Genomic DNA, 7074 nt, shown 5'->3' with positions numbered 1-7074 from the left:
GCCAAAAGAGGTAATCTGTCACTGCTTCTGTCTTTTCCACTTCCATTTCCCATGAAAGTGTGGGACCAGATGTCATGATCTTACTTTGTGTAATACTGAGAAGGAAATGGCAACCCACTCCAGTGTTCTTGCCTGGATAATCCCAGGGATTGGTGAGCCTGGTGGGTTGCCATCTCTGGGGTCACACAGAGTCGGACACAACTGAAGCAACTTAGCAGCAGCAGCAGAGAATTCAAATGTACTGTTTACCCTATGTTTTCCTATGAACACTGAGAATTACTGTATTCTTGTACCTTTGTTTTCCCTCAATGTTTTGAATAAGAAATTGTTTTCTGAGAATATTCTATGATAGTTACTTATTATATATTATACTGCTGGTTTTAAGTTTCCTGTTACAGCATTTGTGCCATACTTCTGTGACAACTGGGTAAAATATTGCAAAATACACAGCCTATAATATACTTTTCCATTAACATAATATATTGAGACTGTTTTTGTTATCTAGTTAGATTTTCTCTAATGTGGCTACCTCAAAAATACAAAGGAGGACAAGGAACAAGATAAATGATGTGGATGGGGGCAGGAAGCTGAACCCCTGTGGCACGAAGCAAGATAAATTTTGATCATCAGTGATTTCTATTGAAATATTTGTTACCAGAAGTTGAAAGTGATGAAAGAAAACTTTACATACTGAATTATGGAGAAGTAATTTTGATGTACACCTCATATAATTTCAATGTTCAGCTAGTCAGAAGAGCCTGTCTATGATCTATGCACAATGCCCTTGGCATCTCTTTTAGCCATTAAGTGGGTAGCTGTTATCCTAAATCCAGCTAGTTGACCATTGTGCATGTGGTTCCAACATGTTCCTATGTTATTACAGACTTGAATGTTTAAAATTGTATCCAATGTGGGGAGAACAACAGCTTTCTTCAAACAATATCTCTAAGCAAATGGGAGTTACAATTGTATGGCCTCAAGGTTTCCTCATATGTAAGAACGCCATCTCTTATGACAGAAACAATAGTGGAAGATGAACTAGATTAAAGGAGAGCCTTTCAGCAACAGTATCTAAAGCATTCAGCCAGTAATTTATTAAGCAATGTTGGGCTTCCCAAACAGTTCATTTAAGATCTTGGGAGCAAGCAAAGTGTTTGGCCACCTGAATAATGTTGCCTAAAATTTTATTTTGACATATCTACATACATACCCATGTGTGTATGAGTTTGTGTATAAAAAAATTACATTGACTTTTAATTCCCATTAGGTATAACAACATGGAAAAATTAAAACCCAAATGCAGAATGACTCAAGACTCTACTCAGTTATTGAATATATGTAAGTGGAAATACTTCAAAATATGTTTTATTGGCTACATCTAACATATAAGGACTCTTTTATATCACTCCCCTCTCTCCTTTTAATAAATACCTACCAATTTTCAAAAGTTTGCCCAGGTTTAATGAAAAAATACTCAGATATATATGAGAAGGTGATGGCACCCCACTCCATTACTCTTGCCTGGCCAATCCCATGGATGGAGGAGCCTGGTAGGCTGCAGTCCATGGGGTCGCAAATAGATTGGTACAACTGAGTGACTTCCCTTTCACTTTTCACTTTCATGCATTGGAGAAGGACATAGCAACCCACTCAAATGTTCTTGCCTGGAGAATCCTGGGACAGAGGAGCCTGGTGGGCTGCCGTCTGTGGGGTCACACAGAGTTGGACACGTCTGAAGTGACAGCAGATATACCTATTTATATGCATATTTATGTATATAGATATACAAATATCTATATAAAATAGATATGTTTCCATTGCAGAAAATGTTGATACCAAACTTAGATCTCAGAATTATTTCCAACTCCATGCTCCATGTCAACAGGAAATAGCCAAAGTTGTTGCTGACTCAAACAGTTCAAGAGCTGGGAAGCCTGTAGACCTCCTTGTTTTCCAAGAGTAATTTTAATCAGAGAAGCTAGAAAAGCCAGAAATTAAGGAAAATAATCAAGCAACAGAAAATAGTAATGATACTTTCACTTTTCACTTTCATGCATTGGAGAAGGAAATGGCAACCCATTCCAGTGTTCTTCCCTGGAGAATCCCAGAGACAGGGGAGCCTGGTGGGCTGCCATCTATGGGGTCACACAGAGTCGGACACGACTGAGGTGATGTAGCAGACGTAGCAGAAAGGTCTTTAGTTCCTCCTCAAAGGCCATAGATAACATTCTGAGCAATACACTGTGAACAGTTTTAGAGATGTTAAAGCTCCAACCAGGCTGAAATGTATGTACATAGACCACAGAGTAGTTGGAAACAGACGGTCGATGATGTTGACTCCCAATATCCTCAGTAACAGGCCATTAGTACAATGCCCCAAAACTGATCACAGGTGTGTGATCAGTCATTAAAATCCTTCCCCTGAAAGTATTTGTGAATTTGGGTCTTTGAAGCACCAAAGACTGCTAGGAAACCTTGCTCAGTCCTACAATAAACACATGCTTTCACTGTAACTCAGTCAGTTGATTGATTTTACTTCACAGTAGCGAGTAGATCCAAGTTTGCATGGGTAACAGTAATGAATATTAAGAATGTGTGTCTAGAAGGATGATAAATCACTTTTAGTTCAGATTTCAAGTAGATTTATTAATATGATTTTTCTGTGTAAAAATTCTTTAGGAATGAGGTTTTGCAGCCTTCATGGCTTTGGTTAGTATTTCTGTAAGCAGTGTGTATTTTAAGTTGATGCTGAAGTAAGCACTGGTTGAACATTATCCTTCAATTGCTTGAAGACCAGTGACTTTGTGATGTCACAGTTACCCTTCAATTGCTAGGTGACTTTGAGGACCTCTGTGATGGTCTAGAGAGGTCTGTAGGCCAGCCAAGCAGCATTTGAAGTTGCAGTGTGTAAAATCAGACAAATGAGAAAAATATCTGAAGAAAGACTTTCTCTGAGATGGCACATATTTCTTCAGAAATTCAAGATGGGACTCCTAAGGATGAATCAACTGGTTCAGAAACCTCCATTAGATCTTCTTTGTATGATTATACACTTACTAGGGACTCAGTTTTGAGATCTATGATTGAAGAATATGCTTTTCAGGCTTTGTCTGAGGATCTTGTGATAAAAAGGCTATGCTACACAAATTCTGTCTCTGAAACAGATGAGCTGAATGATTTTCTTTCACATTTCCACAAAACTTTGGAGTATAGTTGCAAATTATCAGCTGGAATCTATTAGGTGGGATGAGAGTGGTGTATGTATAGTGATCAGTGAAGAACTTTTTAAAAAGGTCTTGAAAAGAAAGGAGCCTTTCAGAATATTTGAAACCAACAATGAGTGAAAAGAAATTGAGATAGTAAATTTTTTTAAAAAAAAATTTGTTTTGAAGTTAAATCATGAGAACAGCTGGAGGTTAAAATATTGGATGTTTAAAAAAAAAAAAGTTTTATTTTTCCTAGCAAAATGTTGGATGAAAAAAACCAGATACAGATACAAGTCCTGAAGCCACTTAAAGTGGTATTTACTGTATATATACAACATATTTTTAGTTGAGCATAATTGCTTTTAACATATTACCTGTTAAAACTACTAATGGAGGTGTTTTATTTGATGCTATTTAATTGGTGTCATTAAAGGAATAATTTTTTATAGCTTAGCTTTGATTGTCAGTTTTACCTTGGTTTATAAAGAAACTAAATAAGTTTTTCTTTGATTTTAGTTACAAACCTACTATAAATCAAATTCCAAACAGGCCATCCCCAACTTTTAGTAAGAATGCAAAGAAGACTTGGAATTAACAATGTGTCTCTAATATCTTCATTAGTTCAAGATAACAAGACGTATGTTAAAGCAAGGGTCAACAAAGATGATCATAACTCTGACTTTCTTCGAGAAACGAGTGGAGAGAGTGCATTTTCAGCCTCCAGAACTTTAAATGTGCCATACATACCAAAGCCTCATAGCAGCCAGATATTTGCTAATACAAGCGCTGTAAGTCCATGTGACTTACCTTCCCCATCACCAATATCACTTAGACAAACAGACCAGATTGTAGTAGATCAACCTGCTGTTTTTAAAACACTGAGCATTTTTAATTGGCACTCACATAGCAGCTACACTCAGGTAAATGGCCACGTTGAGGACTTCGCTACTACAACTACATCTACTTCTCAGAACCACATTGTGTCTCCATTACAAAGCAGTTATTCCAGACTGATGGTGGAATCTTCTAAATTTCCAGTCACATATAGCAATATGTCAGCCCATGACAGCCCTTTTCCTATCCTGCAAGAGACAGGCAACTCATGGTCCTCAATGTCAATGATCGCTTATACATCTGCCTCCTCTCTTTCAAGTCAACTGATCAACAATCATCATCAGATGAAAACTATGCTAATTAAAACTGACCTATCAAATAAGTGTCAGATTATGGAGCCTAAAGAAGATTGAACTTTATATTGGGAGATGTCAACAAATACCTAAAATTCTTGCATTTCAACAATAAATTTACATATTCATCTTCATAGTTTCATTTTCTATTTTCAAACAATGAAGAGTAAAATTATGCTTTAGTTCAAATGGCTGGCTATTTTACTGCATGGTTTTATAAACTCTACAGTTCAAGACAAAATTTGTTATGCATCCTAGGTAAATGACACCTGATCTAATGTTTGTAAGCAAAAAAAAAAAAAAAAAAAAAAAAAGAGAGAGAGAACCAAGGGAAAATAGATAATGGATGTAAAGTGATTTCTGAAATCATCCCTGCTGAAATGAATGGGTGGCTCAATTAGGATGGCATGGGTGAAGGAAGAGATGCAAATAAAATCAGAAAAATGGAAATACACAGGATGTACCTTAGTGTGTTCACAGTTACCTTATATTCTATTAGTTACTGGTAGAGTCTTAAAAGGTTAGACAGCAGATTTTCTTCATTATAGAAAGTCATTTCATCCTTGAAATATAGACAGTGTAGCATGTCCAAAATCATGATCACCATTATACCATGACTGTGTACCAAAGATAACATGACATAATCAGTGATTGTCCCATGGTAAGCACAAGATATATAGTTTACAGGTGGTATGCTGTAGGGTTATTTCTGCTCTACTGTCCTTAAGGCATGCCTTTATTTCCTGACACCAAGATCCACTCTATATTTCCTAAGACATGTTTCAATGTTGCTTATCTGTCCCCACAGAGACAGATACATTCCTGATGGTGTTTGCAGCACATCAGCATGGTCAACAAGTTCTTTGAAGACATGATATATTTTCCTTAGTAATTTCATTATCTTTCTCTTCTGGAGCTACAATCACACAAACTATTTTCAGTCATGCTAAGACCCTTCTCAAATTTTTGCCTCAATTCTTTCTTGGGGTTGGAAGGAACTTCTGTTTGCCCTCCTACCAAGGTGAGTGCAGATATCATGTCTTCAATGTGTTTTATGTCTACTCTCATTTTTTAATGTATCTTTCACATCAGGTGAAACTTAGAGCCTGCAAATGACACATTTTAAGCACTTACTAAATTATCAATAAAGAAATGTAATAACCAATCAATGCTCTACACATTACTTAACAGCATCCTATAACCTGCACTTATCATAATTCACCTTTCCTATTTGCTGAGAAATTATTACAAGTTGATACCTATTTATTGTATTTACATGAATGTTAAATGTGGGAATTCAAATTATAAAATGATTGCTGCTTTTATGAAATTTACAGTCTACAATAACCCATTCTAAGCATGTTGTTTCAGGCCACAGTTCCCTAAAATGCAGTAGTAGTTACAGAGACATGTATCCAAAGGGGTGGGAGGAGAAGAAGAAAAGGAATCATTTATTTTAATAATCTAGAAAAGTCATGGAGTAAGCAAGGATCAAAATCAATGGTGGATCCTAAATATATTTCAGTTTGAAATACTCTGAACAGAGTCCCTGCTTGTTGGACTATCCACACTGTCATGAAGACTACCTAGAAATATTGGCAATCTCAAATTTGTGGTCATTCCTTCAGATGGCAGTGGGAACATCAAGTCATGTCCCTGTTTTGGTATGGTAACCCCCATAGGACAACACCAAGTTAAGTTCAACGTTCTCATTCTTGCAGCTAACAGACAGTGAAATCTGTCGAATATCTGTGTAGTTAAGGGAGTGGTAGAAAAATCACACTCTTTTTCTTTCACTGAAATGTTTTGCTAAATGTAAGAGAGAATACTATGCTTTAGAGAGGTGAGCATTTTGGAGCCATTGTAAGAGTTATTGAAATTGGTGTCCTTAGTAATCATTTCAAGACCAAAGTCCAATAGCCTTGTTTTAAATTTCAGGTGTCTTACTATGTAGTCAAATTTGCATGCTTTGTACAATATCACCTTAAAGGCAATTCCATCTTCCATTTCATTGCCTTGTACTGACTAATCCTTCTCAGTCCCTTTTATCTTCTTTTCATGCTCTGCTTTGAGTGGCAGGTCCTTCTCAAAAAGAACAGGATTAATTCATGTCATCCTCTGTCATAACCTGGAAGAGGCATGGATAAGGATATTCGACATATCATGTTGAAAAGCTGCTGTTTTTGTTCCTTCATGAGAGCATATTAGTAAACTGTACTTCAATTGTCTGATCAAAAGAAGCCTGGTAAATGATCCTTTACCTTGATGATCAATTCCCAGATGGCTTCAACATATTGGTGCCTTTAATTCTCAAAAGAATAAAGAAAATAGCTCAATACATTAGGGAAACATTGTACATGAATTCAAATTTTCTTTCCTTTATGCATTTACCTTATAATTGGTGCCTAAAATTGTAAAACAATGGAAACAGATTCAGACTTTCATTGTAAAACAATGGAAACGGTTTCAGTGGAAACAGTGTCAGACTTTATTTTGGGGGGCTCCAAAATCACTGCAGATGGTGACTGCAGTCATGAAATTAAAAGACACTAACTCTTTGGAAGGAAAGTTTGGACCAACCCAGAGAGCATATTGAAAAATAGAGACATTACTTTGCCAACAAAAGTCCATCTAGTCAAGGCTATGGTTTTTCCAGTGGCCATGTATGGAAATGAGAGCTG

At 36.5% G+C, this 7074-nt stretch overlaps 1 pseudogene; it reads left to right on the top strand.

The window, feature by feature from the left end:
- The first annotated feature begins 2956 nt into the window (after nt 1-2956).
- Nucleotides 2957-4453, top strand: LOC138986811 (heat shock transcription factor, Y-linked-like; annotated as a pseudogene).
- Nucleotides 4454-7074: the final 2621 nt, after the last annotated feature.

This window comes from Bos mutus, unplaced genomic scaffold (genome assembly GCF_027580195.1).
Source record: "Bos mutus isolate GX-2022 unplaced genomic scaffold, NWIPB_WYAK_1.1 CTG172, whole genome shotgun sequence".
NCBI lineage: Eukaryota > Metazoa > Chordata > Mammalia > Artiodactyla > Bovidae > Bos > Bos mutus.
The sequence above is the reverse complement of the archived record's forward strand: the minus strand, read 5'-3'. Positions and strand labels throughout refer to the sequence as shown.